General features: G+C 38.6%; 1 long non-coding RNA gene and 1 pseudogene across 1 annotated transcript in view; one reads left to right on the plus strand and one right to left on the minus strand.

The window, feature by feature from the left end:
• The window catches only part of LOC118007710, a 621,984-nt gene that overhangs the window by 245,448 nt on the left and 361,481 nt on the right, over positions 1–15,055 (minus strand). The window lies entirely within an intron of this gene.
• On the plus strand, positions 13,527–13,782 carry LOC118007702 (annotated as a pseudogene).

Here is a 15,055-nt window from a genome sequence, read left to right on the forward strand (position 1 = left end):
TTGATTTAACACAGTACTACTACTAATAATAATGTAATTGTAAATAAAGCCATGTTAAATGAAGAGATTTTTCTACCAGACACCTAGGCACTGAAATCCTTTTCTCCAGGGAGTATTATAGCCATCTGTGTGTATCAGTTGGACCAGCTCTGTTTGTTTCACTTGAATAGGGACTACGAACCTAGTGGCAGCATGAACATCCCAGTGACCCATTAGCAGACAGAACCAATCATTCTGAACCCTGCTGGCTGCTAACCAGTGAGTCTTGTTGAAGTCTCCAGGCAAATGACTTCAATTCCTGTTTCTGTGATGCCATGGGATCTCAAGCAATGTCAAAAATTCTAAGGACCCCTCAAATAAAAATTACTTTAATTTCACTCTAATTTCAAGGTAAATAAATATATGCCATGCAGCCTCTTTTGGAAGTTAGTGTGAGAAACTACCAAGGGAGTGGAAGTACTGTCTAGTCCCTCATTTAAAAACCCCTAAAAAAATCCATTCAGAAAAGATGTAACTGTCACTATTTGCAGCTAACATGATGTTACATGGAAAAAAAACATCAAGACTCCACCAAAAAAAGAAAAAAAAAAACAAATTTAGGAGAGTTACAGGATGCAAAATCAATATGCAAAAAATCTGTTCCATTTCTATACACTAACAATGAACTATTGGAAAGATATTAACAATCCCATTTATAACTGCATCAAAAAGAACACAGTATCCAGGAATATATTTAACCAAACATGTGAAAGATTTCTACAATGATGGAAGAAATTTAAGAGGACACAAATGAAGATATTCCATGCTCATTAACTGCAAGAGTACTGTTAAGACGTTCATACTACCTGAAGTCATCTACAAATTCAAGGCTATCTCTATAAAAATTCCAATGGCATTTTGCACACAATTATAACAAGCAATCCCAAAATTTGTACGAAACCACAAAAGACATTTAATAGCCAAAGCAATCTTGAAAAAGAAAAGCAAAGCTGGAGGCATCACACGCCCTGCTCTCTGTTTTACAAAACAGTACGGTATTAACATAAAGACAGACATATAGATCAAGAGAACAGAATAGAGAGCCCAGAAATAAACCCACACATACACAGTGGATTTAATTTACTTATGACAAAGGAGCCAAGAATAGACAATGAAGAATTTTATTGAAGAATAAAAGCTGTTGAGAAAACTGGAAAGCCACATACAAACAAATTTAACTGGACAACTATCTTACACCATTCACAAAAATGAACTCAAAAGGGATTAAAGACCTGAATATAAGGCCTGAAACCATAAAATTCCTTGAAAAAACTGTAGGTGATAACCTCCTTCACACAGGTCTTGGTGATTACTTTTTTTATTTGACACCAAAAGCATAAGCGACAAAAGCAAAATACCAAATAGGACTGTATCAAACTAAAATGCTTGTGTACATCATCAAAATGAAAAGGTAACCTGCTGAATAGGAGAAAATACTTTCAAGTCCTGTATCTGATAAGAGTTTAATATCTAAAATGTATAAACAACTTGTACAATTGAATAGCAAAAATTAATCTGATTAAAAATATGGGCAGGAACAGACTAGAAATTTTTCAAAACACAACACACAGACAGCCAGCAGATTCATGAGAAGGTGCTCAACATCACTCATCAGAGAAATGCAAATCAAAACCACAATGAGGTATCACCTCACATCGGTTAGAATAGCTACCCTCAAAAAGACAAGGAATAACAAATGCTGGCTAGGATGTGGAGAAAAAGGAGCCCTTGTGCACAATTGGTGGGAATGTACATTGGTACAGCCAGTATGGCCAACAGTAAGGAGGTCTTCAAATATTAAAAGTGGAACTACCAGCAATTTCGCTTTTGGGTTTTTATCCAAAGCAAAGGAAAACACTAACTTGAAAAGATTTATGTACCATGTTTATTGCAGCAATATTCACAATAGCCAAGACATACAGGGAAACAACCTAAGGGTCCTGGATAAATGGATAAAGAAGATGTGATGTGATATATATATATATATATATATATATATATATACACACACACACACACATATATACACATATATATATTTATATACACAATGTGATATATAGATACACCCACATACACACACACACACACTGGAATATTATTCAGCCATAAAAACGAATGACATCCTGCCACTTGCAACGACATGGATGAACCTTGGCATCATTATGCTTAGTAAAATAAGTCAAAGACAAAGACAAATACCATACAACCTCACTTATAGGTGGAATCAAACAACAACAACAACAACACAAACTCAGATACAGAGAACAGACCGGTGATTGCCAGATGTGGGGGTGGGTGAAATAGGTGAAGGAGGTCAAAATGTACAAACTTCCAGTTATAAAATAATTAAGTCCTGGGGATTAATGCATAGCATGGTGATTATAGTTAATAATATTCTACAGGTATATTTGAAAATTGCTAAGAATACATCTTGAAAGTTCTCCTCACAAGAAAAATTGTAATTGTGTATGATAATGGAGATTAACTGGACTTTGTGTTGGTAATTTTGCAATATATACAAATATCACGTTGTGATTATGTTGTATACCTGAAATTAATGCAACATTGTGTATCAATTACATCCCCCAAAAAATACTTAATGAAGATACAGCCCTTCAGGTGGTACAGCCTCAGAATCTTTGTCAAGCAACTTCTTCCATTTTTCCTGACCCTAGAGTTTGGAGCCGGCTTAGAATGTGTGAAAATTAATCTTACTGGAAACTACATCTACCAGCAAAGGCCTTGAAATCCAGGCCGTGAAAATGGAAAACAAATCAAATCTCACTATCTATTGTCCAATAATGCTGCCCTCACCCAGGATTCCCACCATTGACCAAAGTTCATTGGAGGAAATCTGAGTTTTCCCAATGCTTACCAGAACATTTCTGTTTGTGAAATCGTATACTTGCATGATACCTGAGAACTTATTGCTTTCATCTACACTGACCATTAACCCTCACAACACTGGGAGGTGGGTGTTAAAGATGAGGAAATTTAGGCTCCAAGAGTCTAAGTCATAAGGAAATGGTCCATTGAAACAGGCAGGTAGATAGAAAAGAAATCTATGTCTCATTTGCAGAAAAGTGGGTTTGGGTCAGAGAACTAGGCAATCATATCCACGTCCCCACTCTCTTAAATGGAGTATGTTTTGAGCAGTGGAGTTACCATTTCACATTGAATTAACCACATGGGAGCCAGTCTAGGCTGTCCCAAGTAGATTAATGGAAGCAGAATTCGAGAAAATGCCTTTGAGCTTTCTTGAGGCACAGGGTGTTGTATGTGAAACTTTTACATATTTTTTTTGGTTATTTTTTCTGAATCAAGGATTAGCACGTTGTATGAGCTTTATATTAAGGTGGGGCTGTTTTCCCTGAAACCGGTTAGAAGCGGGAAACGTCAGTAAGTGTTTACCATAATAAGTCACCTTAATATCTCACTTTGCTAAGTTGTTATCCAATTAGTATAATGAAGGCCTAGTCTGTGAAAGCAGCTAGCTGACCTCCATTTAAACCTATCAAGAAAATGTACTTGACCCGCTGAATTGACCCGTTTTGAACACTGAGCTGTATTTTCAGGGACAGATTAAGAAACAGATTCCATCCTGAATATAGCAGACTCTTTTTGCCTTTAAATTAAAGCTATATGGGAAGCATAGAACTTCTACAGCCTTTATTTGAAGTTGCAACATAAAGTGATATTCTGTTGAACAATTTTCGGGTAGCTATAGCAACAACGATCATCACCACATACTACCAACCAAAATACCACCTGCATCTATATCTATTCTAAACCCTTAATTAAAAAGAAAAGCCCAGTTCAAATTTCCAGTTGGTAAATTTGGGAGAAAACTTCAAAAAAAAAATGTTGGGGAATCTATTTAGGTTTTGCTTCTGTGTTTGGTTCATGGAGACTTTATTTTTTTCCTTTCAGGACAACTTAAGTCTGACTCTCTCTTCCTGCCCACACCAGAACCACCCACACTGTTAAGTTTCTGGAGAAATAGAGGTTTCAGCATTTCCTTTTTTAAGGAGTTAATCAGTAATGAGAGCTCCAGGGACCAAAAGTATTCCTTTCCAACAATTACCCATGTGCATGAAAATTTTAGGTTTTTACTTTCTCTTTAGGAAAGAAGGAGATGGGGTAGGGAGAAGAAAAACAAGAAAGGGGGGCCAAGACTTAAAGGAAGCTAGGGAAAGGAGAACACAGAGAAGGAAACTAGATGAAGGAAACATGGAAAATGAGCCCATGATCAAAAGAGGGGGCAAGCTATTGATTCTGTGAGGGGGAGACAAGGTGGGGAAAGCATGCATGACCCACACAAGGTAGAAGGAGGCTATGCACAGGCTGAGAATGGAATATTCTGTAGCAGCATGCAGAAATTGACTCCTATTTCCATGCCCTGTGCCGTGTTATTTGCAGTGCCCACTGACTCCTCCGCACTGTGACTTGCTCTGACCTACAGGATATTAGCAAATATGATGCAAGCAGAGGCTTTGACAAGTGCTTGTGCAAGTAGGCTGGCTTGCTTCTGTCCTTTGCCACTGCTGTGAGCACATTCTTGGGCTAGTCTGCTAGAGAGTGAAAGACAAGTGGAGCAGAGCTGATGTGCTCCTGTCTTCCCGGCCAAGGCCATCCTACCTCAGCTGACAGCTAGCATATTGAGAGAGATCTGGGCAAGACCAACCAGTATCAAGAAAGCTGCCTTGGCTGGGCGCCTGGGTGGCTCAGTTGGTTAAGCGACTGCCTTCAGCTCAGGTCATGATCCTGGAGTCCCGGAATCGAGTCCCGCATCGGGCTCCCTGCTCGGCAGGGAGTCTGCTTCTCCTTCTCCCACTCCCCCTGCTTGTGTTCCCTCTCTCAACTCTCTCTCTGTCAAATAAATAAATAAAATCTTTAAAAAAGAAAGAAAGAAAAGAAAGCTGCCTTGGTCAACTGGCAGCTGAACATAAGCCACGAGAGTGAGCCCTGCCTGGATCAGATAAATAAATGTATACTGTTGGATGTCACTGAGGGTGTTTGTTATACAGCATTACTGTGGTGACAATTAAGTGACACAGGTATACACCCAGTTAATCAAGGACTTTCATTTTATCATCATTCTTGCACATTATCTCACAAATACGTGTCAAGAGCCCCTAGCAAAAAATGGAGTGTAGAATGACTAAAAATAAATACAGTAAATGCAAACTTTTGAACGTGATGGTTGTTAGCCACTCAAATAAAACCCAGGACATTGCACAAGGTAAGGTCACTGGCATTTTAGAACTACACAAAAGTTGGCAAGAATCCAGACAATCCTGGTGTAAGATAAATTGAAGTTAAGTAATTAAAAGGAGAAAAGCAACCTTTATTTGTAGTCACAAACGCTGCACCAACTAATGGACTGAAGAGTTTGCAAATTCTCAGGTGCCATCTTAATTGCAGCTGAATAGCTGTAAGAGTAAAAGCAGTTCTCTCCAACTGTGGGCTTGAGGGTAAACAGGGTAGGTGATCCCTAGTGAATCTGTGCTGCCAACTGCAAGAACAGAGGGTAACAGCTGCAATCAACACCACACTCCCTAGCTTACCATAAAAATAATAAATGAATTGTCACTGAAACAACAACAACAAAACCTTGAAAATGTATGTGGACGAGCACTGCATTCACCTTCTGGCAACTGTACTGTACCAAGAAAAACATAACTGGAAAATGGACAATACAAGCAATTAGAATGGAAAGGTTTCTTTTTCTATAAAGCTGGGTTACATTTTCTTTCAAGTAAGAAGTGCTTCTGGGCAGGGTGGTGGGGGGCATAGAGGGTCATTTGCAAAGGGGCAATCTGTTTCCAAAGTGAATAAGACAATACTCTGAATCCCACACCATGTGTTTAATCAAAGACCCTGTTAGGTATGCAGCTGAGTAAACCAAGTAACATGTTGAAATAACTTAAAATGGATTTTTGATTGACTGCAGTAATCAGGGAACAGTGGCGTGAACAATCCCTGAATTATTTTATTATGACCTTGGAATGCATTCTTTGATTGACAATAACTCCCAAAGAGAAAAAAAACACTGAGAAAATCTGAAGAATTTCCAGTTTTGTATTCTGATCCTTGTCCAACTCCTCTGTGGACCCCATTCTACGGCAGTAATTAACAATCTCTCTCCTCAGCAGCTAGAATCCTACTCTTACACCTTCCTTGGGTGGGTGGTAGAAGAAGGAGAAGATAACAGATAGGTTTAGAAGGCCTTTTTTCATGTTGTGAGGGGTGGGGAAGACTGTTGACCCTGGTTTCTTGAACCTTTTCCTTCTTCCCCAGTTTTTAATGGTTTCCCGATGCCAGCAAGTTAGTTCAAAGGATGTAAGGCAATCAGAGGAATGCAGTGAAAAGCAATGAAGCTTACAACCTCTAGAGACCTGTTCCTTCTTCCATTTATCCACTCAACAAACTTATTTCAAATACTGAATGACTACTCTGTGCCTGCTATATGTTAAGTGTTGTGGAAATACTGATGAACAAAGGTAGTGGCCTTCCTAGAGGAGTTGCTAGACTAATGAGATGGGGAGGTGTAATTAGTACGTACATAGAGAACTGGGTTGTGACAAAGTATAGAAGCACTCCAGGGGGGATGGGGGCAGTGAGAAAGGAGCAACCAAACCCATCTGACAACCGGAGTTGGGGAGCCTTCAAGGCAGAGAAGTCAGGGTCCTTCTTAAAGAGTACCCAACAAAATTAGGCTGACAATGGAAAGTTGACTTCAAAATGATATAGTAAGTGGATCTGGTCTCAGTAGTCCATCCAACTCACCCATATTGTCCTTGGACTTCCATCAATAAACTCTATAATCTCAATCTTTCTGAGAACTATGGATGTATACGAATCAATACAAGCCTTAGCATGAATAACTGCTGCCACTACATGAGCCTGAGTATCAGCTGGGTACCTGTTAGATTCCAGAAACTATACTAGCCATGGTGTCTTACTTGTTTGAAAGAAAGGTGGGTGTTTTATTTCCTGTGATTCATATGAAATCTGAGATCTATAATAGGTTTATCAACCTTTTCATAACTCCATGAACAATGAAATATACTTCAGATTTAGGTTTCCCTTTCCAAAAAACCTTAATTAGGGGGGAAAAGTTTATATTCGTAAAAAAAAAAAAAATGATGTATGTTCTTTCCATTTCAAGTATGACTTCAAGGATGTTATGTTCAACAGAGATCTAATCATGTAAACTTTTAACCCAAAATACTGTTTTTCCCAAGTGAATAATTTTTATTCTTTGTCCTTGAGAAGGCCAGGGAAACTTTCCACTGCCTAAGAGAGGGGATTCAGACTCAAATATGGTGCATTTTGTTAAATTAGTTCCTTGCATTTATGGGTTGATTGCATTTAGAGGACCATGTAAATGTAGTTTGTCATTACCCTGTGACTTTTCTGCTGCACTTCACAGAGAATAAATTCAAAGCTGATTATTGTAAAGAAGCCCATTGTGACACTTTCAAAAATATACCCAAAACATACTTTGGACCATAAGCAAATTTAAGTCATGGAAAAATTAAAAGGCAATAATTTACAGACTATAATTTATAGCATTTATGGGATTTCTCTGCTCAAAGTTCAAAATGAAGAGTAGTCGATAGTAGATCTCATTTAATCCTGCAAATAACCCCAAGAAGCAGTAATTATCACTATTTTATACTTGAGGCAACAAGCTAAGAAAGATTTAGGAGAAGGTTGGGTGTAAAGCAGCCAAGACTGAACTGTAGGGCTAAGAGACTTTAAAAATCGTTTTTGTAACACACTACCTGTGGTTAAACCATTTTGTGTTTATTAAAATACTATATTCTGTTGATGCTGTTGAACTAGCTATAAGCCAACTGAATCTGGAAATTGATAATGCTAACCAAAGACAGACTGAATAAGTAATCTCACTCCTCTTTACTGAAGCAGGAGATAACAATTCCCACTGTGGACAGAGAAAAGACCGGAGCAAACTCATCTCCTGGCAATCAAGTATCAGGGCAGGGAAGGATCAAGTACCAAACCCAAAATGAAAGACAAAACAAAAAGAACAGTTTTTGTCTAAGTCAAAGAAACTTAACCCCAGAAACATATAGCCCTTTCAGACAAGGCACCAGGTTAAGTAATTTTTTTCTCTTAGAAACAGTGTTTGAGCCATACCTTACCTTTATAATTTTCAAGCACTTTACAGCATGCTTTCACACACATTATTGCATTTGATCCTCACAGCTATTCTACCAAGTGGAATTTATTAATGCCCCCATTTGATAGATAGGGACACCAAGTTCAGAGCAGATAAACTTGCTGAAGCACATAAACCATGATCAAGACAACACTCAATGCCAAGCCTTCTGATCTCAAGTTTTTCCCTGGGAAAACACACTGCTTCTCCCTCTTGTTTGAGCCCAAGACAAACAATTTCAAAAATAGCTGGGGAAAAAAAAACCCTAAAATCGAGTAACTCCTAAGCTGAAGTCAGCTCATGCCCAAACGCATTTGGCATCAAATTATTATTCAAGCTGATTTTTAGAAGGTTAATCTTTGGTTAGAGTCCACATATTAAAAAAAATCAGTCTCAAATATTTGGTGACTGTTTCCTTTTCATTTTGTTGATATCACTTGGCATCAGGGAAATACAAATCAATACCACAATGAGCTACGACCTCACACCTGTCAGAATGGCTAAAATTAACAACTCAGGAAATAATAGATGTTGAAGAGGATGCATATAAAAGGGAACCTTCTTATACTGCTGGTGGGAATGCAAACTGGTGCAGCCTCTCTGGAAAACAGTATGGGGTTCCTCATAAAGTTGAAAACAGAGCTACCCTACCACCTAGCAATTGCACTACTCAGTATTTATCCAAAGGATACAAACATAGTGATCTGAAGGGGCACCTGCACCCCAATGTTTATAGCAGCAATGTCCACAACAACCCAACTATAGAAAGAGTCCAGATGTCCATTGACAGATGAATGGATAAAGAAGATGTGGTATATCTAAACAAGGGAATATTACTCAGCCATCAAAAAGAATGAAAGCTTGCCATTGGCACTGACATGGATGCAACTAGAGGGTATTATGCTAAGCAAAATAAGTCAGAGAAAGATAAGTATCATATGATCTCACTGATATGTAGAATTTGAGAAACAAGACAGGATCATAGGGGAAGGGAAGAAAAAAATAAGATGAAAACAGGGAGACAAACCTTAAGAGACTCTTAACTATAGGAAACAGTTTCTAGAGGGGTGGGGGGTGGGGGAAGGGCTAATTGGGTGATGGGCACTAAGGAGGGCACTTGATGGAATGAGCACTGAGTGTTATACGCAACTGATGAATCACTGATGAGTCACTGCCTCCGTAACTAATAAAAACAAAATATTTGGAGGTTAATAATCAAGTAGGAAAAATACAGTATCTCAGAATACGTTTAATACTTTTTCCTAAACACATTCTGCTTCCACATTGCTTGAAGTTATATTTAATAAAGTCCTAGAGATATAAGAGATATTTACTGTGTCCATTGAGAATTCTTAGTATAAAAAGGCCTACATAAGAATTTTTATTACAGGGCGCCTGGGTGGCTCAGTTGTTAAGCGTCTGCCTTTGGCTCAGGTCGTGATCCCAGGGTCCTGGGATCGAGCCCCGCATCGGGCTCCCTGCTCTGCAGGAAGCCTGCTTCTCCCTCTCCCACTTCCCCTGCTTGTGTTCCCTCTCTCGCTGTCTCTGTCAAATAAATAAAATCTTCCAAAAAAAGAATTTTATTACATTTAGGCAAGTTTGGACCTGCCATCTGTATTATTAGGCACAATTCCTAAGGTTTAGAATTATCTAATACACCATGAACATTTCTCAATTTCAGCAGCCCTCAAGCACAAAATTCTTCTTGCCCATGGGTTTGTGAGTAGGCTGCATTTCTTGAGTAGGCTTGGCAGAGCCAGGCTAAACTCCAGGCTTTATATATCAAGTTCATGTGTGTAACAGATGTCTTCAACATTCTGGGGCCAGGAGCTACTTGGGATATGTTCTTCTCATGGTTGATGGCAGAATTTCAAGAGACCAAGCCAAACCATCTGAGCACACTTAAACCTTTTACTCATCCATTAAGTGATATTCCATTGTCCAAACCAAGACACATGGCCAAGCCATCCATCAATGGAGGGGGAATAAACCGTTTCCTCTAGTTGGGGGTATCACAAAGCAAGTACACAAATTTATGAATCTCTCAGAAGAAGGAAGTAAAGAGTTGGGAAAATTCATTCCATCTACAATACAGGAAATTTTATTATATCAAAGTTGCATTTTAACTGTAGTCACTAAATCTGCTTCAAAAAAAATATTTCCCAGTTTGTTCTTAGAGTGCCAGTGTGTAGTGTGAGAGAACTACCCAAAAGTGAGATTAGAAAAAAATATCTTGAGAACCATGCCAAAGAATGTAGCTTTATCCAGGAACAATGGGATGCTACAGAAGCCCCTTTGACTTTGTATTCAGAGATTCCCCAAAACCACCTGCCCCCTATACCTCATTACAATGTTCCCCCCAGGGATCCATCCCAACCAAATTTGTTTTGACCTCCTTATCCTTACCTGGTGGGGCTTTCAGCACACTGGGAAGGTAATGACACAACAAATGTTGCTGGTCTAGTTTAATTACAATTTAAATAGTAACACTGACGATAAAAGAATTTATTGTTTATTAATTAATATTTACTTTAATTTGAATTTACTGTCATGATTTTAACTGACTTAAAGTGGTAGAATTCACTAAAAATGATGTTTTAAATGGTGTCGGCCCTAGTTCTATTGAGATCTTGCCCCAGAGACAGGGATTTTTACTTTGGTTTTCCCCCTCCTTTTGTCTGCACCAGCTTTGCCTGTCTTCCTTCCCTTTCTCATCTCACTATCACTTATTATCTTAACAGACTGATGTACATGATTGAGGTAATCTCCAGAGCCCAAGCATCTCACTGTTCTGGTCTACCTGGATGCCGTAGTGATGCTAACAATATAAACTACAAATGATAGTACACCAAGCATGTATGGCAGTCCCTCTATGCAAGTAAGACACCCTGTGTCTCCCCACTAATATACTGACAAATATAATCTCTTTGCTTCCCCCAAAGATGTGATAAAGGCATGGATGAAAACCAGCTTGCTGAGTTCCACCCTCACGAAATGGAATGGATTTTGATTGACAGAGTATAAGTGGGAACGGTAGGACAATAAAAGGGTCCACTCATTTTACATACTTGGTAAGATTAGAAAAGATTTTACCCTCTAATACAGATATATTTCTTGAGTGCTTATTCCATTCATTCATTCCCAAAGTTATTCATTCAACCTACAAAATGTGATGTTCCAGGCACAGTGGTCCCAAGCTAGGACCTGAAATATTATTATGAACTACAACAGACACCTTTGTAGCCATGGGACTAAAGTAATTGATTTGTTTAAAAAAAAAAAAAAATGATGTGCTTTGAGCCAAAAAAGAACAGTGGTCTCACAAATACTAGCCAACTGAGCTTAAGGAGATTATTTTACCTCTCCAATTCTGTTTTCTAGTCTGTAAAATGGACATAATTATACTTTTTTTGTTTCAAGTTTTTATTTAAATTCTAGTTAACATATAGTGTAATATTGGTTTCAGGAGAATTCAGTGATTCATCACTTACATACAACAACCAGCGCTCATCACAACCAGCGCCCTCCTTAATTCCCATCACCCATCTAGCCCATTCCCCACCCACGTCCCTCCATCAACCCTCAGTTTGTTCTCTATAGGTAAGAGTCTGTCTGTTATGACTTGTTTCCCTTTTTTCCCCTTACCCTATGTCCATCTGTTTTGTTTCTTAAGTTTCACATGAGTGAAATGATATGGTATTTGTCTTTCTCTGACTAATTTCACTTAGCATAATACATTCTAGCTCTAGCCACGTCTTTGCAAATGTTAAGATTTCTTTCTGATGGCTCACTAATATTCCATAAAAGGGTAAATGGTGATACTTAATCTACTTTTCTTCCAGAGAAAACTACATCAACTGTCATTATGTGTGAACACAGTACAAATGCTTTATGTCAATATTATTTTGAATTTTAAGTAACAGATTGCCTTCAGCAGATCACCTCAATGTAAGGACTATTAATTATATCCACCACTATTCCTGTGTCACAAGAAACCACAAAATCTCAGTAGAAAAGAACACGACCATCTATCTTTATTCTCATAAGTCTACAGGTGAGCTAGAGCAGCCCTACTTTACACTACAGGTCTGTGGGTTGACCAGGATGACTCTACGTACCCCTCACTGTACACTGACCAGTGGGTGCCTAGGAAGGCATGTTGTTTTTACAGCAGTGGCAAAATAAACATAAGACAAATATAAGCAGAAACAAGAGAGGCTCAGAACTAATATGCTATCATTTCCACATTCCATTGGTCAATCACGTGGCCAAACCCAGTATCAGTGAGGCAGAGAAATTTATGCCCACAGTGGCAAAGTGAAAAGGGTAAATACTTTCTGAATGATAATCTAGATCATCCCAGCTCTCTTTTTCTTTAAGAATTTTCTGAGAACAATCTTGGGTGGGATATCGGCTTTCAACATGCCATTTCCCTGCGCAAGAACCACAATGGCTCTGTAGCACATATTTATTTACTAACCCATTAGCCATTAATAATCTCCTTCTACCCTGACATCTCCATTGTAGAGGCTGAAAGCCCAATACGTCATTTCTCAGCTTCCTTTGCCTCTAGGGGTAGGCATATGAAATGTGGCCCAGTTCTGTTTAATGAAACAAAACCACAAGCCTGACAAAGGCTTTTAGAAAAGATTTTGATCCCTTTAGAAAAAGACAAGTAGGAAAGGAGAGCTGGCAGGTAAACCATTTTCCCCTTTTGCCCCAACATGAATGTAGAAGTGATGTCTACAGCTGTAGCAGCCATCTTAGGACTATGACATAGCAACCATTAGAAAAGAAGGCCAGGATGTTCAGGACTTGGTTCCCTGAGGGCATCATCAGGCAACTCCTGTAAGTAAAGAAAATATTTTTTTGTTAAAGTCACTTCTGTGTTACTTGCAAATAAATGCAACTTATACAGGCCCCCAATTATCTATTTGTAACATCTAAACTCTTCTGCCTGGTTTTCCATATCTTTACTAACCTGGTCCCATGTGCCCATCCATCATTTACAAAAATGTTCCCTCAACTCATGTCAGACTGCTCTCCTCACATGTCTTTGTTCTTGAATTGCCCTCTCCCTGCTCATTTGCCAATCCAATTACAATCTATCCTCCAACACAGAACTCATATCCAACTTCCTTCATGAAGTTCAACCCAAAGTGAACTCTTCCATTTTCTGAAACCCAGTTGAGAGTTGATCTTCCAAAAACCCAGCTTAGTTTTTTGTTCTCAATGTTGCTTAGATGACTGCTTCTTAACATTTAAAGAGTGACCATGCTCTCTGGGCTGCAGGGACATGGCTAAACACAGCAAGAAAGTTGGAATCATTGGTAAATATGGGACCCATTATGGTGCCTCCCTCAGGAAAAAGGTGAAAAAGATTGAAATAAGCCAGCACACTAAGTACAGTTGCTCCTTCTGGGCCAAAACCAAGATGAAAAGATGAGCTGTGGGGATCTGGCATTGTGGTTCCTGCCTGGATCTACAACACCATTTCTGCCATCACAGTAAAGTTGGCCATCAGAAGACTGAAGGAATTGAAAGACCAGTAGAAGCTACACCATTTGAAACATCGCTAGCCTATAATAAATCCGTTAATTTATGTAACAACAGTGACAACCAAAGAGTGACCATTTCTTATGGATGGATCTCCATGGTCCCAAATGGTATAGGTCTTAGAACACAGCACAATACATGTTGATTATGATTATACCAACAGGCTGGCTGGTATGTAAGTAATTTTTAATTAGTCCTCTGAAAGCTACAATGTACTTTGCATAGAAAATCCAACCAATCTACTTAAGTAAACATGCCAAGAGAAAGGCAACTCCTTAGCTGAAGGCAGTATTCATCCATTTGTCCATTCATCCACCAAATAATTATCAGGTACCTATGTCATAGAACAACTTATTTTCATGAACTATCTTAATACAGCTCCACCTCCATCTCCTTCTCTACTACTTCCTACAACACACACATTTTTCTATGATCCTAAGCTGCAACTCAGACTTCCTTTCTCCTAATTGCTCCATATTGCTTAAGTGATCTACACCCATCCCCCACAGGACCTGTGTTTTCAGACAGTGATCTCAGGTACATATTAGGAGAAAAGCAATCTGACTGTGCTGACTCACACCAGCTATGCATCACTGACAGCCCCTTTATGGGTCCCATGTGCTCCTGTCTCTTTTATTTACGTATTACCTTTCAATTCAGAAGAATTTCACTCTAGATGCAAGTTGAGAAAGTTCAGACTACTTGTAAGGCATCATACTTCTCCTCTGAACCCAGTGGTAAGTCAAGCATCAATTTATTTATGAACCTAAAAGATCCTTTTAAAAAATGCATTTATTAGGTATGCTTGACACACAATAACCCACCCATGTTTCAAGTGTATGACTTGATAAATTCTGATGTGTATATACTCATGAAATCATCAAGACAATCAACACTTCCAACACCTTTAAAAGTTTCCTTGTCTTTTTGTATCCACTGACCTGCTGTCACAATATGTTAGATTGCATTTCTTATTTGACATAAAGGGAATCACACAGTATAGATGGATAAGGATAGATCTTCTTTTGGATTCTTTCCATCAGTACAATCATTTTGATAACCATCATGTTTTTAAAAATATATCAATAGACCATTCCTTTAAATTGCTGAGTAGTAGTATATGGACATAGCATATTTTTCTTATCCATTCACCTGTTGATGGATATTTGGATTTTTACTAGCATTTCCAAGGTATTAGTATCAGAGGCCCTGTTAACAGGTTACAGAGGTGAGAGACACTTAATATCATGTATTTATAACTAGGGAATT

The sequence above is a fragment of the Mirounga leonina genome, unplaced genomic scaffold (genome assembly GCF_011800145.1).
Source record: "Mirounga leonina isolate KUSES-001 unplaced genomic scaffold, KU_Mleo_1.0 Mir_101595, whole genome shotgun sequence".
NCBI classification, from domain to species: Eukaryota; Metazoa; Chordata; class Mammalia; order Carnivora; family Phocidae; genus Mirounga; species Mirounga leonina.